This window comes from Sphaeramia orbicularis, chromosome 22 (genome assembly GCF_902148855.1).
Source record: "Sphaeramia orbicularis chromosome 22, fSphaOr1.1, whole genome shotgun sequence".
Taxonomy (NCBI): domain Eukaryota; kingdom Metazoa; phylum Chordata; class Actinopteri; order Kurtiformes; family Apogonidae; genus Sphaeramia; species Sphaeramia orbicularis.
In genome coordinates this window covers 56,246,294-56,266,279 of record NC_043978.1, presented here as the reverse complement: position 1 = coordinate 56,266,279, position 19,986 = coordinate 56,246,294, and the positions used below count along the sequence as shown (strand labels likewise).

The window sequence follows — 19,986 nt, the reverse complement described above, 5'->3', positions numbered from 1 at the left end:
GTACAAAGGCAATGAACATCACTGAGACACATTTTGTATGTATGTTGCAGTTTTAAAGTGAGTCTCAAGTAAAAGATTTGGAGAGAAGTTTTCGGCGCCCAGCTTGTCTTGGGAAACCTGTTGTCTATCTGCTGAGCTAATCGCTACATGCACACAAGCAGGGGGAGAATAATATGAGTTATAATAAAACGGCATTAACATGAGATTTAAAAAATTGTCGGTGTTATATAATGAATGCATTAACACAGTAATAACGCATTAACTTGCCCAGCCCTAAATCTAATCTAATCTCCTCCTTAAATCTCATATTATTCAATCAAAAATCATTATTTTAAAGGTTCAATGCACAATCTCCAGTGATATCTAGTGGTGAGGTTACAGATTGTACTGCTTGGCCTTCAGCTCAGTTTGCCCTATCCTGGCTGTGAAAGTGTTATTCAGTCTGTTCTGTGATCTGGGCTTTTAAATTAAGGAAACCTTAACTCTCCTACATTCAGATATAGTAGGTGATGGCAATACCCTTCAAGGTTAGACAGTGTCGCCTTAAAATGAGACGAACCACTTACATGTCTCAATTAAAAGCAACAAAAACATAGATCTCATGTTGTCAGTATACACTTGTGAATACACATTTATTAATATTTTCCTTAACTGTAATTAAATTCCCCTTACCCCCATATCCTACACTTTGGACCTTTAATATCATGTAAGTCTTTATCTTCCTCGCCCTGTGGACCTGGCATTATCCTGCTACTTCTTGATCTTTCGCTCATGATCCCCCCCCTCGACACAATCAATCCATCCTACTTGTGATCACCCTGTGTGCTCATCTGAACATCGCTGCACTCGGTTTGCCCAGCTGCAGGGCCTCGACTCGCCGACAGAGGGCGACAAGCACAAGGCGGCCTGTTTGGGCTTGGTGAGTCATATAGTGAATCCGTCACGTACAGCCAAGCACAGCTCACATCAACAAGAGCTGGTAGTCTGACTCCACCGTAAGTCTTTATGATCAAGACGGGGGCACGTTTACTCACAGTTAGGTGTGAATTTTCTTACAGCCGAAGTACAAACAGTTGCCTAGTTTAAGGGATGTGCATATGAAAGGGCGTCATCGGACTGGGCAGGTACACTTCCTGTATTTATCGACCTTGTCATCTCGTCCATTCCACCCACCCTCTTTCTTACACTTGATATTTGGTCCATCCAGTGTTTGGTCCTTATATCTAATGTCCTTCACACTCATTGTGTCCCAGTGTCAGACTCTGCCCAAGGTCCTGAAATCCGGTGAAGCTGCTGTCCGTGGTGCTGATCATGGGTTAGACAATCACAGATTTAACTGTGTATAATCTCAGCTACTTTAAGTGCTTTTTAGATTTTTTTTTTTATTATTTTTTTTTATTTTTTATTTATTTTTTTTTTTTTTTTTGTTATAGCCCTGATTTTCTGCAGTCTGAGTGTTTTTAATCACAATTGTTTGCTTGGAAGTGTTTAAAGATGAGCACAAACGTTACTTTAGGTGCCAATAGATAATTCTGCATGCTTAATCTAAAGACGATATTTCAACATTTGCAGCTTTCATTTAATTTCTGCAGATGCACAGGCCAACATTCCTCTTCCTGTTGGAGATTTGGATATGTCTACACGATACAACTTAAATAATATTGAATTTGGATTTTTTTTTTTTTTTTTTTTTTTTTTTTAAAGAACATTTGTTTAAAATAGTCTTTCTCACTGGTATCCAACCACTAGGAAGTGTATGAACTAAAGAAAAAATCAAGTGTGGACAGAGAAGGGAGAGGGCATAGCACCTCCCACGTCCTATCTGCGAGAAAGAGAGAGGGGAGAGAGAGGGAGAGAGAGGGACAGAGAGAGAGAGAGAGTCTGCTGTGGTGGTGTTGGAAATCGGACGACATGAGCTCTACATGAACCGCGTAAAAAATGCTTTAAGACGCTTTCGGCGTTTGTCTTTCATCCGTCTTGAACCAAGGACATAAGCCTGAAGCGGAGCTATAGCTACACTTCACGAACAGGTATGAAGATGCTGCTCATCCTCCTTGTCTTTCCACGGGAGTGTTTGATGTTGGTATTCAGTGGCGTAACGGCGGTCCTTCTGCCTGCCTGGCTGACTGACTGACTGTTTGTGCGCACACGATTCCTGTCGTGTAACGGGCCAAATGCGGCTTAGAAAGCTCGTTTTTTTTCTTCACGCACTGCTGTTTTAAAGGCTTCCACGCAGGCATATTTTCACGACGGGTGTGAAGAATAAGCGCGGTCGTGTTGGAGTGTATGTACATCCTATGCCCGCACAGCCATATTGGCAACCAGCAGGGGAGAGAGAGAGAGAGAGGGCAGAGATATGAGGGTGTTGGGATTATCATATTGCTTTGAAGAGTAAAGGAGGTGGAGGAGGAGGAGGAGGAGGAGGAGGGGGGTATGGGAGGGGGGGGGGGGGGCTGCATGTTACTGCGAAATGATGGCACCGCTGCGAGATGGCGATCCTCTGGTATTTATGAATGAACCAAGCAGGAGTAGGGTGGTCTGTAATGGCGTTGCGCACCAATCTGCGGATCGAAGGCAAGCCCTCCTGCCACCCCTTCCTGACTCGAGCCGAGGCAGAGAGGAGACGCACGTCAACGTTCGACCATACACTAATAACAATGACGCCCGCGTGACGCAGAAAGCCCCGATTTCAGTGGCAAATGCCATGGTTAATCCTCCATCTGGATCCGCGCTTCTCCACATCTCTTCTTGCACTTGTGATGTTTGTTGTTGTGTCTCATGATTGGAGATGGAGGCTATCATGACGAGCAGAGGATGCTGTGAATCATAGGCCTGATCCATATGTGAATATATGCAGGGATGGAACTCAACTTCCTGTGCCAGCCAGACCAGGTGGTGTGTGTGTGTGTGTGTGTGTGAGAGAGAGAGAGAGAGAGAGAGAGAGAGAGAGAGAGAGAGAGAGAGAGAGAGAGAGAGAGAGAGAGAGAGAGAGAGAGAGAGAGAGAGAGAGAGGGGAAAAAAGGGGGGATCGTGTTAAATCCTGTGATTAAGCTTCAGTGTGTGCGTATATTGGACAGTATAGCACAGACAGAGACCACATTTAAGCCTGCATGTGTCTGTCATGCTCCAGCCTTGCCCTGTACATGTGTTGAATGGCTACGGTCAGGAATGGTTGCATAAGAATACTCTCATTCAGCTTAGAATAACAAAGAAATGACTCAATACGTGGTAATACAGACAGAAATGATGATACTGGTTACTGTGGTGACATTTCTGACGATGATGGAGCTGAATACAGATGCTAAAAATGAATTTGATGAATTTAGTGAAGGTACAGTGGCAGAACAAAAAAAAAAAAAAACTCAAGATGTGTGAGAAGAAATGTGGATTTGGCTCATGTCTGGAGTTCTTCTGGACAAGGCCCCAGCTTTCTGTGATCCTCTGGTCTAAGATTCATTTTGGGACCGTTTTGTGATGTAATTTATGAGAATGACATCTGTACACTTTTACACTTGTCAGCCACATTTACTAATCTCAAACAGTATCCACTCTCTCTGTTTCATTGCTACTGTTCTTAAAGACAATACATTTATTTGTTTATTAACCCATAAAAACCCAAACATCCACCATTAAACAAAAGCATCTACCGATCTAAACTATTGATCCACTAAACCTATCAATCCATGTCAATAATTGGTGTAAAATAAAGTTATTCATCTTTTCATGGTCATTAGATATGACCCACTTGGATGTTCAGAGGCTCCATAGTTACCGTGGAAACACCGTCATCTTCTACAACATTGATTCACCAGTAAAACCCATGCAGTTGGATCAATGACAGTGGATGGACACACTGGGTTTATGTTCAGTTAATGACAGACTGGACTTAAAAAGACACTTTTTTTCAGTTTTTTCTGTCTTTATAGAATAACCTTTGAATTTACTCTTGAGCTTTTATGAACATCTACATCTTCAGTGAATTAAATATAGGAAAATAAATTATTTTTACCCGCAAAATTCAGAAAATAATATTATAATAAATGTTGATAAATCAATTAGGAAAGGTTAAATACAGAGAAAAATTCATTTGGGAACTGACACAAAATTCACGCTGGGTCCTTATAGGTTAAAATAGCTACAGTAACCACTGGCATACACCAGCATACATATAGATGTCATTTTCTTTTTTAATATTTAAATGCATAATATGATTCATAGCTCTGATATTTCCATTTGTCTTATTTAACAAAACATGATGTACAGAAGAGAAAGATACCACAAGATAAACAAAAACATCCAACCAACCCACCCACTCAGCGTTAATTTTCAACCAAATTTTTTTCCACAAAAAAATATTTAACACAATAACCACACATAAAAGATGAAACAAGACAATTACAAGGGATTAGAGGAAAACATAACATGGTGGAAACAGATTAAAAACACACTAGTAACCAGTCTTACTCTTGCTTTATCAAACCAATTCCTCTTCATGTGAGAACAATTACAGAATAGACATCAACGTTATTATGTTTGTAGATTTCATCATCTCCAATTGACATTAATGTGATAAACAAGAACGTTCAAAAGCTTACATCTGTTATCAGCAAATTAAAATGTTTGTTCATCGAAGAGACTCAGTGGCATCACATCGGCTGCAGTTACAAATGACAGAAGTTCACCAAGTCCAGTGCTCGTTAGATGGCAGCGTTTTCCATGAAGACACCAATTGCAGTCTTGTTTAAAGTACAAGGCAGCACAAAATTGGACAGAGGTCACCACCTCGTAATTTTCTATGCAGGAAAAATCTTGACATTTATTGCTGCTAACTTCTGCTGATACTGGTCATTTGTAAAGCCTCCCTTTGGCCAAACCAATTACTTGGGCTAAGGCTATGTTGACACTGTGGGAAATGTGAGGCCTACAACTGATAATTTCTCTGCGATGTTTGTGATTCATATCTGTTTATTTCATGACTGTGTTTCAGCATAAATTTCATAGAGTTCAATCTCTTCAGTTTTAGCTCATATGAGGAATGTGACCTCAGATCAGGATTCGAGCGACTTTTATGTTACGCATTAATTGAGATTCATCACAAACTCCATTAAGAATGGAGTCTCTCAAACACTATAAAGTAGTTAAAATGAGCTAAATTCTGAACATGTACAACAGAAAAATGTGACATAGGCATAATGCAGCAGTAAAATTAGTCCAAAACACTGACAGGGACTGTGTAATTGCACATGAATATTGATAATACTTGGCATTTTTACTTAAAAGTAAGGTTTTGAATGTATAACTTTAACAGATAATATAGTATTTTTTTCAGTTTGTACAGGACTTTTGCAGAAAGAAACTATGTAAATGCTTCTGATTCTACTGCTTTAACCCATAAAGACCCAAACAGCCTTTGGCAACCACAGCAACTACTGATCTGAAATGTTTAATACCTGTTGATCCACTAGTCCTATCAATCCATGTAAATAATTGGTGTGAAATACAGTTGGTCATCTTTTCATGGTCATCAGATATGACCCATTTGGATGTTCAGAGGCTCTGTAGTGAACATGGAAACACTGTCATCTTCTACAACATTGATTCACAAGTAAAGCCCATGGAGTTGGATCAATGACAGTGGATGGACATATTTGGTTTTATGTTCAGTTAATGATATATTTGCTAAAAAAAAGTCATTTTTTCTTTGGTTGTCTCAGTTTCAGATATAATAACCTATGAATTTACACTGAGCTTTAATGAACGTGTACATGATTAGTGAATTAAATAAAGGAAAATACATGATTTACACTGAAAAAAATGCAAAATACCAATGATAATATCACAATAAATGCTGATAAATCACTTAAGAAAGGTTTAATATAGAGAAAAATTCATTTGGGAACTGACACAAAAGTAACACCGGGTCTTTATGGCGTAATACATGACGCTAAATTCAGGACCATAACCAGCTCACACTATAATCGGATACCACTGGTCTACAGGCCAAATGCTTCCAGTATAAAAGCACACTTTACCAAATTTGATACAGTAATGGACCAAAATGTGAAATTCAATGAATTAGTGAGAGAATGGAGTAATGCTCAAAAAGAATGTTTGTCTCTGAGCTGTCAGAACATACATAGACCTATTGTATCATCTGTCTTGAAATCATTCATCTACCAGCACTTTTGTCATTTGGTTTCAGATAATTTTCCAAAAAAACGGTATTGACATAATTTTAAAACAAATCAAGCAACTGTCTGCAACAATCTGAATCATGTAGAAATCTAAAAGCTGCTGTACAACCTCTATAAGGCAGACGAGGGGAGAACAGAAGAAAAATGACCAGAGGTGAGTCTCATTCAGAAGGAAACAGTCAGCTCATTAAAATAATGACAAAATCTTTTTAAAAAGCCCCTTTTTGCCATGAACTAGTGAAAAGGGATTCAGAGTGCATTACCTTCTGTATCCATCCAAGTTGCAGCAGAGGCCAGGGATTATTGTCAGACCTGCCATACAATAACTCCATGTTGCGTAAATGTGTCTGCTGTTCTGCTTGCACAAGTGTAGTCGAGTTGTCTATCAGTCTACATCATCTCTGAGCTATAAATAAACACACAACTATATCCTGCATAATATGTGCTTGAATACAGCTGATCAGTGCTGTGTTTTCCTTGTTCTGACGCTATCAGCTCATTCATATACTGGATAGCCTCCATCTTTAATCCTGTATGGAGAAATCAGAGAAACCTTGTAGTTAGTGGTTAGAACTGGAAAAAATAGTTATCATTTGGTTCTCAATTACTGATTTTAGGGGAAAAAAGCACAAACTTTCCTATTCTGGCTTAATCAGTGTGAATATTTTCAGGTTTCTTTATTTGTCCAACGGAAAACTTTTATCTTTGGACTAGACAATGATATTTAGGCAGATTGTCTTGGTTATGGGAAACATTTGATGGCATTTTATTTACAATTTCTGACATCTTATGAACCGAACAACAAGTCAATTAGTAGAAAAAATAATCAACAGATGAACAAAAATCAGAAAAGCCTCAAACTCAACCCTTTTTAATCCTAAAGAAAAGTCTTGTGACAGATGTCACCAGTAGAGACAGATAATAACAATATGTGGGCAAAGGAAGGTTAAGAATTGTTTGAAGAATAACAGTAAGTAATAAATACATAAATCAAGAAACAATGAAAGTATCACTAAAAATTACATTGAGGAGACATGAAGTACTAAGTTGTACAATGGTGTATTGCAGCCATATAAAATAAATAGACAGACAGACAGACAGATAGGAGGACAATAATACTTTGAGAAAACTAATGAGAAAAAAGTCACAAATTTGCATAAACAAAATGTTAATATCCCTATTTCCTGACATTATCAAACACAACAGTGTTTATACCAGTGACTTCATTTTTAGCTTAGTGGCCGACAGGCTGTAAGCTATTGTCGTCATGCGGCGTCCGGCAGCATCGGCGTCTGTTGTCTGTTACAAAAATTTCAATCGTCTTCTTCTCCGAAACTACAATTCCGATTGACTTCAAACTTGGTATACAGCTTCTTTATGATGATGTCAACAAAAGTTAGTGAAAGCATTTGGATCTGGATCTGATTCTGGATTTGGTGCCACTTTGAAAAATTTCCCCGTTATAAGCGATAGGAAGTGGATGGATGCAATAACTCAGTAAATCTAAATGATCTCCAGTGTAAATGTCTCCAGTCCAGCCCTGATGGGGAGATGACCCAAACATAATGTCCACATGCTGATCAGGATCTTCTTCTGGATCTGGAACTGACGCAAAATTTAACATGGGCTCTTATGGGGAAAACATTTCAATCGTCTTTTTCTCCGAAACTCCAGTTCTGATTGACTTCAAACTTGGTATACAGCTTCTGTATGATGATGTCAACACAAGGGATTGAAATTATTTCGATCTGGATCTGATTCTGGATTTGGTGCCACTTTGACAAATTTTCCCATTATAACAGATAGGAAGTGGATTGATCCAATAAATCAGTATCAATGATATCAAGTTGGAATTTGAATTTTTTAAAGATCTGATTGGAATATGACCAAAACATGGACTATTTCTGTAATATAATAAATACACAGAACTGGGTGATAATAAATGGCATCTGGATACATTTCCCAAAGCTTTTCATTTGGCTGGTAAGATACAGGGCCATTGGTCCCATTTTTTTTTTCTTATCATGAATTCATAACTTTAATCTGGCAAATGTAAGACTTTGCAATGTTACACATATTTCTCATAATTTTTTTAATTTTATATATATATTATACCTTTTTTAACTTCATGATTTTCATTTATTTAAAATAGTTTAATGTTTTTCTCAAAAATATCATTCATCTTCTCTCACTTAAAATTTTGGCTTTTCTTCTAAAATGGCCCTAATTGTTGGCGTCGTAATTGCTTATTTCATTCCTGCAGTCGTATTTGAGTTGAAGTAAAACTCAGTGCAGATCAGATCCTGGTGCATCATGGGAGCGACATAGACAGACTGTGTCGGGAATCCCTCACCTGTCTTTATTTTTCACCATCTGCGTTCTTTTCAGACCTGGATAAAGTAGTATTATTAAAAATGAGAAGCCGTGCCTGACTGAATCAGTCTGTACAAAACCAGTGGAGTCGATCCAAAAAGACCAACCCTGTCGCCATCTGTCGCGGCAGGCAGAGTCTCTGCAACTCACTCCACCAGTCTGTAATTAGCGCTTCAGTCAGGTCGGGGCCTACATAGCTTCTAAGAATAGGCTTTTGTTGAAGAAAATAGATTTACGTTCATTCTACAGTATTGAAAACAAACACAGAGATGGCTGTATTGTGGCGTGCTGGAGTGTGTCTGCAGTCGGTCGTAGACAGGTGCCTCTGTGTTTCCAGATTGCCTGGCTGTGGCATTAGTAAGGTTTTACTGAAAGACCAGACGGAGAAACCCAGGGTTCCCCAGGTCAGGCTAATACTCATCCTAATACACCCTCTAACTCCAATTACATGGGCATCTTACATCCAGTCTGGAGGAAAACGGCACCTGGCATTAACATCAGCATCACAGGGTTAGATCGGTTCCTCAGCGTGGGAATCGATCCTCCTGGAGGGAACATTCTGTCCTGTTACAACTATTATTGAAAAATTACATATGATTCATAGCTCACATTTTCATGAGTGTATTAGAGAGATGTTGTAAAGAGAAAAATCAAAAACACAAGAAAGTAGAACAACCTACATGTCCAAAGCTGATAAAACCTTGACTTGGTTTAAAGAATAAGTCATCATTCATATATTGTAGAGATACTTGTGTTAAAAGTAAAAGGGATTCAGCTCCTTTAACTGCAGTGAACGCGGAAAAATACAGGCTTTAAAAGTATAAAAGTAGGTCTTTGAAGGACATGTCTCTGTGCAAAGCTGACTATATATTAACTGAACTCAGATGTGAAAATTAGACCATTGTGATGCCTTTTCAAAGTCTCATCTCTTGTCGTTATTGTTTGGTAATGTTTGTCATTCATGATCTGCATCAATGGACTTTTCTATGCACTATTATCCAAATAATAATCGATATTTGCACTTGAATGAATTAAAACTCAAATTATGGGCCTGTTCTGAAAGTATAACGTATACATATGTATTTTTATAAAATTCTTTACTTTCTTGCATGTTTTTGCATATTTTCAGTGACTTTTTTTCTTCTTTTTTCTTTTCTTTACTGCTAGCCATCATTGTTTCAGTAGGACATAGTAGAGTTGAAAGACAGCACCAGGTCTGGTTTCTTAAACTAATAAAATTGAATGTTTTTCACTCATTCTAAAAGTAATATGTGATTAGTTTTTCATCTGCTAATACTCTAATAATATTTCTGTAATATTTATCTGAATAATTTTAGTGCACCTTAATTCTTTCTCAAGAAATTTAAATCTACCCAATAATATTGAGTGCCATTTTATTGCACATTTCATTTATTTCCACTTACTATTCATTTTATTTTCCACTCATTTCATCTCTTATTATTAGTAATATTTACATATGGGATAAACTACTCATAATAAATTACTTTTTATTTATCAAAATAGTGATCTTTTTTGTTATTTATTATTCAATTTATCATCAAAATTTGGTTACAAAAAGCTACAAAATTAGGTGGAAATTACTAAAACAAAATGAGCAAATTATATTTCTTATTCTGTCATTACTAAATTATACTTAACTTTATAGTAATTTTCTACTTGTTTGAAATGTAACTCAGTAAATGATTTAAATTGGTTTGATTCAAATTATTTTTGTAACAATACTTTTCCGATTTTATTAAGCAAATGTTTATTTATTGCCAATGTTTATGAACATAGTTTCACTTTTTATGGCATAAACTAATACAGGACAGATTTTGCCAATTCTAAAAGACAACCAAAACAGTAACTCAGTGGGATCAGAAATGTTTAGGATAATAAACAGTATTTGATTGATCAAACAAACAAACAAAAAATGCTTCAAATCGAGGCTTTATAGTTGGTACTTTTCACCAAAAAGCAGCAATTTGAGACAATTGAAGTCATAGTTAGCCTGAGGAGAAAACTTCAAAAATCAGCTCAAGTTGAGTCAATTACATTTTAAAATATTTCACAAAGACAGGAGCTGTTATGTTTCATCATGTGACTGATTTATTGATGTTGTTTCATATTTCCAGGCCTGAATTCATGAGGAAAAAGTTCAGTTTGCCCCAATCATTCTAGGAAACATGATAATAACATGGCCAGCATGTTTTGTTTGTTTAGACCAGGGTGTTCCTACAGAGCTCATACAAAAAAAGTGCTGAGGGAAAAGAAGTTCCTGGTGTCACGTAAATGTCACCTTTGCTGTTTGCTGATGTTTCCACCCAGTGGTGTTTCTGTCGGAGCCTGCTGAGTCAAAGGGATGTGCACTATCAGAGGGCTCCAGCGTGCACCAGGAGCTGCATGTAGTCTTAGAGGGAGACCAGTCGTAACTTAAGTCCTGGGAATTGGGTCAATGCAGAGCAGGCCAGGAGCACGGAGGAGGTTAAGCTCAATGATTAGCTACTAAGCCAAGACCACAGCACTGCAATCTCCTGTACATGCGTACTTACACACATAGTCCATCCACATGCAGTTCAGAGTATAGACTGGCAAGTATCAGTCACTCATTACACACCGTCTTCACTCTCAGCAGTTTAGGAACAGATTTGATGAAGGTTTGGTTTCAGCATTGGTGGGGACACAATCCCATGCTCCAAAATCAGACATCACCCTACATCCCCTGAAGCTCTCAAAGTCCAGCTTCTTGTCCCTCAGTCTGCTCCACAGGGCATCTTTATTTCTATTTCCTCTGTCACACAACGATGCACCAGGCCTTTATATGAACATTTACATAACTTTACCTCAAAAACAGGTCCTCCAGTCTCCCCCACCATTAAAAACCGGTGTATATACAGTAGGTTAACTCTCCTGTCAGTGCCCATGACCACGGTGCTGATGAACATCTGGAGTTGGTCCCTGAGCACCTTCAATGGCATCTCACTGCTTCTAATGTGCTAATTGCTAATGCTAATGCTAGGTACTGTGTGCGTGGTAATATACAGAGACAGAATTTCCCCTCAGGGATTATAAAGTGAGTTAACCATTGACTTTTACCCTGTAAATATTAAATGGCAGAGGTTATTAGACATCAAAATAAAGTCAAGACCAAATAATTTGATTTTCAGTGGTTATATTAGCTGAACATCCAAAACCATGATTAGGAGCTCATCTAAAACCCTCAGAATCCTCAATAAGAGTCCTCATCAGCTGCTTTATTCTCCAACCTGCTGCTGCACAAAATACAAACTAATATTGACATTTCCATGAGGCTCATAGACGGAAATTTCTCACAACTGCATATATCCACCATTTTCACTCTGTACTACTGCTGACTACAACTGTGAGATTACTGGTTAAAAGAAAAAAAGACAGGCTTATCTTGGTAGTTAACATAAGGTAACTAATAGTTGCTAGTGATGTTAGGTAAAGATGTAGCATCTGACTAGTTTGTTTGTTACCTATTAATGCATAAAGGCCCTGATGTGTCGACTATTGTTTGGTGGTGTCATAACAAAACATCTAGATCAGGGGTGCCCAAACCTGGTCCTCAAGAGCTACTATCCTGCATGTTTTCAATGTTTCCCTCTTCCAACACACCTGATTCAAATGATAAGCCTACCATCAAGCTCTGTAGAAGCTTGATAATGGCCATCAGGTGTGTTAGAGGAGGGAAACATCTAAAACATGCAGGGTAGTAACTTTCGAGGACCAGGGTTGGGCACCCCTGATCTAGATGATACCAGTGGCCAAGGACCTCAGATCTGAAATGGAGCCAGTGAAGAAGTATGGTTCAGGTTGAATACGAGACTTTGATATCTGTTGTATCTGACTTAGATTGATAGTCCCTCTAAGTAGGACTCTCAGGGCTACGGTTTAAGTAAAACACATTTTTTGCAGCTCCACTGGAAATTGACTTTAGTTAAACAGTTTTTAATGATGTTTCAGATTTTACAGATTCAGTAAGCTAGTGCTTCGCATCAGCTCACCTCTGGCCCTTCAGAGGGGGTGGCCATGGCTCAGATGGTAGAGCGTGTCATCCAATAACCGAAGGGTTGGTGGTTCGAATCCTGCTCTGTCCATGTGCTGTTGTGTCCTTGGGCAAGACACTTCACCCCCCCCTTACCTCCAGTGCTGCTACTCACACTGGTGTATGAATGTGTGTGACTGTTCGGTGTTGGTTGGAGGGACCGTCGGCGCAGATTGGCAGCCACGCCTCAGTCAGTCTGCCCCAGGACAGTTGTGGATACAGATGTAGTTTACCACCACCAGAGGGAGAATGTGTGAGTGAATGAATAATGGATCCCCTGTACATGCTTTGAGTATGCGTTCATAGAAAAGCACTATATAAATCTAATCCCTTATTATTATTATTATTATTATTATTATTATTATTATTATTATTATTATTAGACCCCTGTAGTTCCACCCCTTTTAGTCCAAATATATGTAATAATGATATTAATAAATGTCACCTCTGGCACCAAAAAGCCAACATGGCAACGGACAAATCGCAAACCACTATCACTGTGATACAAATTAATTCCTAATGTTATAATGTTTAAGAAATGTTTAACCACTGAAAGACTGTGAGATTAAGATTATCCTGATGGAGGCATGCAGCAGCACAGCAACCAAAGATTACATACATTCATAAATAATTCAACAAATGTTCACCTCAAAACATCAATATCAATCTGAATACAAGCCAGTCAACGTTTAAGTCATATAACAATACTTTAGAAGTATCCAGTGAAACTAACTCTCTAAGTTTATGGACATTTTGTAAAAAGGAAGTAAGACGCAAGTAACATGCAGTTTTACATATAAATTCTGCTAATGTTTCAGCCTGTGTGGACCAGGCAGATCCAATCTCATTATGCAACAAGTGATGATGAGTGAGGGCTTTAACATTTGCGATGACCCTCAGTGGCCCAGAGTAAAGCTGTATCCAGTGTGTATCAGCACAGAGAAGATTCATGCATGTATATATTACAACAATCCTACAAAGCAGAGTAGAACGCGACTGTTTAACTCACATAATTTAAGGGGTATCAAACTGCCAGAAATACTTGACAAACTTGTGCAAGGCTTCACAGTCTTTGTGGAAATGATTTAGTATTATGATAGATTGCAAATATGTTTTTTAGATTTAGGTTTGGTGGATGGATATGGAGAGGAAATAAATGTACTGAATGGGGCAGACTAAAAAATCATTTTTATATGTGTTGTGTTTAATAAAAATGTCACAGTTAAAATGAGAACATTTTGGGACCAGCATGAGACTCTTTTTTTTCTATAAGTGATAAGGTGTGAACCTGGCACAGTGGCACAGCGGCAGTGTGACTCAATGTGTGAGACTTCATCACACATTATAAACTGAACCTCTACAGTCAAACCTAGCACCGGGGTCTAAAAATTGCTCTTGCTGTGACTTGTTAAGAAAAAAAAAAAAAACACAGATTCATTCCTGTGGTTTAACACAGACGCACATACCTGAAAAGGCCAGAGCTGTTGTATGCATCTAGAATAATCTGTACCCAGAGGCAAACATGCATCACAAACACTAGTATGTTGAAGCAGCTGAGCCCGAGAGAATCTATACAGGATGGTTTGAGCGATGACAATAATAACAATAAGAAGAAGAAGAGGAGGAAGAGGAGGAGGAGGAACTTTAGTCATACAGTGTCTTTTAAATAGGCCTCAGCAATGTGACTAAAAATGTCCACCTAACAACAGCTGTATTATCATGACATGAGCTGATAGTGATCATTGAATCAATAAATGTCAAGTCCTGACATCTTTCATGTTTAAAGGCTGATTTTTGGTCAAGTTCACCACATGAAACTGAAGTGATACGACTGATTTATGGAAGGAAGAGTTTTGTCACAGACTCTGAGGATGGTGCAGTTGGTGCTGGTGCTGGTCTTAACTGAATACTCTGCAGCAGGGCTGTCAAACTCATTTTAGTTCAGGGGCCACACTCAGCCCAACATGATCTGAAGTGGGCCAAACCACTAATATGATAACATAACAATACATAAATAATGCCACCTCCAAACTTCTCTTTATGTTTTAGAGTGAAAAACAAAAAAATTACTGTATGAAAATATTTACATCTACATTTACATATTTACAAATGATCCTTTAAAAAAATGTGAATAACTTGAAGAATTTTGAACAAAAAATTAGCACAAATTTAACAAAAATATGCTTCATCTTCTCATTTATACATGTGTATTACAACTTACAGGTCACAGTGAGTCTAAAAATACACAAAACATTTAATATCAGGCAGAATATTGGTAAAATTACGCTTAATTTTCTTAAGACATTTCACGCTGTTCATATTTTTTCAGGTTTTTGCATTTTTGATGAAATGATAGTTTGTAAATGTGAACATTTTCATGTAATGTTACTTTTTTTTTTTTTACACTACGACAAAGGGAACAAATTAGACTTGTCATTATTTATAGGTTATTATTATAGCATTTTTCTGGGCTGATGCACTGGAGACTGATTTGGGCTGAATATGGAACCTGAACTAAAATGATTAATATCTTCAGTGTAATTTTTGCATTTCACAAATTTATCCCAGGGGCCAGATTGGACCCTTTGGCGGGCCAATTTTGGCTCATGGGCCGTATGTTTGAGACCTGTGTTCTACAGGAGGCATCTGAGCTGAGCCCAATGAGGGGTCTGGAGACAATGGAGTTAGGGTTCTGGGTCAGATGGTCAAATGGAGTGATGAAGTCTGAACGTATGCAGTGATTGGATGATAGGAAGGAAGTTTCATTGTTAAACTACACTAAAGTTTCAGTTGTTTAAAGCAAACAGTGACTTTGTGACTTTAATGTCTTCTTTATGGTCAGAACAAAAACTAGAAAGTACAAAGAAACTGCAAATAGAATGATCTATGCATATATACAAAAAACAACACGAAGTGAACACAAACATTTAATTAAAGATCAAGCGACGATACCTGATAAACTGATATTACACCTGAAAAAATACACTGTCACACTTTGAAGATTGTATTAGAAAGTGGATAACTGCGTGGAAAACCTTCTAAGTCAAATAATGCATTCCTAAATAAATCAATCTGAACATAAAACTATTCAATAATAGATGATTCTTGCTGTGTTTTTGTCACAGCTTAACTCTTACTTTCCTTCAAAGTCCAGCTGAAGTCTGACATTAACTATTAATAACTAGTGGAGTCACATTCATCTGATACTGATCACTTGGTATTGGTGTAGAGATATATATGTATATGTATCTACACTGTATAAGTATTTTAGCTGACAATGTGGACTAGGGATGAAAGAAAATATTGTCTCTGCAACATATTGCGATATTTCATTTCACAATACTGTATTGATATTAAAAAGTACTGTATTGATATTTTTAGGTATTTATTCAAATGCAGATATTGTGGAGGTTCATTTTTTTTGTTTTTCTTTTTTGTTATATTTTATTTATTATTATTTAACACTCTTTTATACTTCCTTTGTTGGGATTGTACAAAAATAATGTTCTGATGTTAGTTCTGAACTAATAGAATATGAACATTTGAACAGGATCTTAAACTGTAATGTCTATAAAACATCATTTAAGTTTTAACACAGGAACATTTTGTGATGTAACATAAGATCCTGTTCTGATCAAATAAAAGTGTTTAGTATTTGTGCATATTTCTGGTGTAATTCAATTCTTCAAGGAAATAATCATTAAAAAAAAAAGAAACAAACAAAAAATCGCCTCTTTAACAGTATCATGATATATTGTGATGTATTGTATCGTGATCCTAGTATTGTGATTTGTATCGTATCGCCAGATTCTTGCCAATACACAGCCCTAATGTGGACTACATTAACTATAACGACACAAAAAGAAAGTATGAAGACAATTTTCCAGGTCTTTTAAATGCAAAGTTAGAAAGGGCTCCTAACAATATAAACAAAACACATAAATGGACAAAAATCAGTCTAAGATAAAAACAAGATTAACCCCTGAAGACCCAGTGCTACTTTTGTGGCAGCTTCTGAATAATGTTTTCTCTCTATTTAACCATTCTTATGTGATTTATCAAATTATCCTATGTATTTTGCATTTTTTGTTCCAGTGAAAATAAGGTATTTTCCTGTATTTAATTTACTGATCATATAGATGTTCATAAAAGCTCAGATTAAAGTTGAGGGTTATTATACCAGAAACAGAGAAAACTGAATAAAAAGTGATTAGTTCAGTAAAATAAATCAATAAGTGAACATAAACCAAGTGTCTCCATCCACTCCATGGGTTTTACTGGTGAATCAATGTTGTAGAAGATGACGGTGTCTCCACAGTAAAAACAGAGCCTCTGAACATCCAAATGGGTCATATCTGATGACCATGAAAAGATGACAAACTGTATTTTACACCAATTATTTACATGTATTGATAGAATTAGTGGATCAACAGGAATTAAACAGTTTAGATTAGAGGAAGACTTTTGGTCACCAATGGCTGTTTGGGTCCTTATGGGTTAAATAATGAAATAACCACAACAAACACTCTTAAGCAGATAAGGTAAGATAAGATAAGATAAGATAAGATAAGACTGTTACTTATTTTCATATTCAACAAATTCTTTATCAATCAATCAATCAATCTTTATTTATATAGCACTTTTCATACATTAACGGTGTAGCACAAAGTGCTTTACATATAAGTTTAAAATCAGTACCACCTGCCCAACCGCTCACTCACACACTCACACACACACACACCCCACACACGCACACCCACAAGCACAGACATACTTAAAAAGACTGAGCACGAGAAAAGCCCTCGGGGTGACCTTGTTGTGATATTGGACTCTACAAATAAAAATGAATTTAATTGAATTTAATTAAATAAGATAAGATAAGAAAAGATAAGATAAGAAAAGAAAAAGTTAAAATAAAATAAAATAAAATCAGGTCAGATCAGATCAGACTTTATATATCCAGACAGCTCTAGTTGTTCCGTTGCATCCTGTGTGTGTCAGCCTGAAGAGCATCGCTGACAGTCAATGAGCCTGACAGAATATTACAAAAAACAACCTTCATCTGAAAATCTGTTGATCCTGTAAACCGCTCATCACCAAATAGCCGTGTATCCACAGCATTCCGGTATCCACGGCTTGATTAAAACCCTTTCTCCACAAGATACCATGGGACGGCTTTGTGGGTGTCTATTTAATCACGCTCTTGATCTGTTGAATGGCATTGTGTTTGATGTTGCTTAATGCGCTTCCTTTGTGCCGCTGCGTAAGTGGCTCTCTTGAGGGAAATTATGTGCATATTTTCACTAAAGGTGACATTTCCCTGCTTGCTCTGTGAAATAAACACGCAGAGAAAGCTGCACTGCATCTATTTTCTGACTGAGAGCAGGGGAGGACTGTTTGGTCTGTGCCAAAGCTATCTGCTAATGGAGTTTGGCTGCACTGCCACAGATGCATTTATAGTGTGCCATTAATTCATTAAGGAAGTGCAGTCCTCTCATTTCAAATAAAACTACAGAAGCACAGGAGGAAACGGAGAGGGACAGCTTGCATTTGGGAGGAGTGTCATTAATCTCAGAGGCCTGGTGTCAAGGACGAATGTTGAAGGAAGTACAGTGTGTATGAGTGTGTGGTTTCCTGTGTTTTTGTGTTGCTGTGTGAGGTGGAGTGTGCACCTGTGTGTGCAGTTATAGCTGCTGACAGAAGGGGGGAGTCAGCTAATTTTAGTTCAGGTGAAAGAAAGAGCGGGGAGGGAGTGGAGGAAGGGTTTGATGAGCAGAATTGTTGTCACCGAGCTGAACAACCCCAACCACACCACCACCCCATCCCACTCCCTCTCCACACCCCAGATCCAAAAACCAACAGGCACCGAGGCAGGATGACAGACTGATGGGACCCAGACAGATGAGCCCAATCGATCAAAACCACAACGGCCTTAGTTTATCGATTAAAGAGCATGGAATGGAGGACCTGGGGAGAAAAAGAGCGAGAGACAGGGGAAACAGCAAAAGGAACAGGTCAAAGAAATATGTTTTCAAGGCGCATGAATTAAAAGAAAAGACAGAAACAAATAAGAAGTAGGAAATCTGAATGTTACGCCCCGGCCTAGGGGTTTACCAGGGCGAACATAATATGCTCACACTTTGTCCCCTCCCAGCTCCCAAGCATACACGTCAGTCAAAAACTAAAGTTCACACTATTTATTTTTTTACAACTAAAGAAGGGTTAGGGGAGGGCGTGGCTAAAACAACAAACAAAATATCTTCTTCACAGTTCAAACTAAATTACCTAATCCAAAATAAATGCAAGAAATAAAATACAGAAAACTTACCTAAACTCCCTACAACAAAACAGGAGAAAACGTGAAAATAAAAGAGCTGTCCTCCCCAACCAGAAAAAGGATCCAATTACAAAAACTCTATTTACAACTATATACAAAATTACGCAAACACACTCGAACACATTACAACTGACGGTCAGAACACATGCAGGAATCAGAGTTGAGAGCTGGTAGCAGACCAAGAGAGACAGCAGTTGGATCTAGGGCTATTTTTAAAGGGGCCAGGCAATCACACTCCACCAATCAACAGCTTCCTACAAAAAACAAGACAGACACAAAAAGGGCACAGCACACCTACAGGACTAGGGATGGGAATCGAGAGCCGGTTCTTTTTGAGAACCAGTTTGTTTGCCTGCCTGCTTAACGATTCTGCTTATCGATTCCGTCTTCGTTGCGCATGCGTGATGACGTCACACGTACGCTGCATTGTTTTGGTCAGAACGTAGACAACATGGTGTTGAGGCAGAAACGGTCTAAACAGACCACACCAGGTCCAAATAGACCACACCAGGTCTAAACAGACCACACCAGGTCTAAACAGACCACACCAGGTCCAAATAGACCACACCAGGTCTAAACAGACCACACCAGGTCCAAATAGACCACACCAGGTCCAAATAGACCACACCAGGTCTAAACAGACCACACCAGGTCCAAATAGACCACACCAGGTCTAAACAGACCACACCAGGTCCAAATAGACCACACCAGGTCTAAACAGACCACACCAGGTCCAAATAGACCACACCAGGTCTAAACAGACCACACCAGGTCTAAACAGACCACATCAGGTCCAAATAGACCACACCAGGTCCAAATAGACCACACCAGGTCTAAACAGACCACACCAGGTCCAAATAGACCACACCAGGTCCAAACAGACCACACCAGGTCCACTGGAACACTGTCAAAGCTTCCATGTCTTCAAAAGGGTGGAATCCCTCCAATTACAGGAATGTCATGTATTTTATACGCTACTTAGCGGCGCTTGTGAATCTAGCAGCAGAGTGAAT

At 38.2% G+C, this 19,986-nt stretch overlaps 1 protein-coding gene across 2 annotated transcripts in view; it reads left to right on the top strand.

The window, feature by feature from the left end:
* The first annotated feature begins 1,012 nt into the window (after positions 1–1,012).
* diras1b (DIRAS family, GTP-binding RAS-like 1b) overlaps positions 1,013–19,986 on the top strand; it is a 32,220-nt gene continuing 13,246 nt past the window's right edge. Inside the window, exon 1 of one of the 2 annotated variants that reach the window (XM_030126922.1) lies at positions 1,013–1,124. The gene's annotated coding sequence lies outside the window, so the exon portion shown is untranslated. Of the gene's footprint in view, positions 1,125–1,858; positions 2,031–19,986 lie in introns of those variants that run through there. The other variant, XM_030126921.1, reaches the window with a different exon arrangement.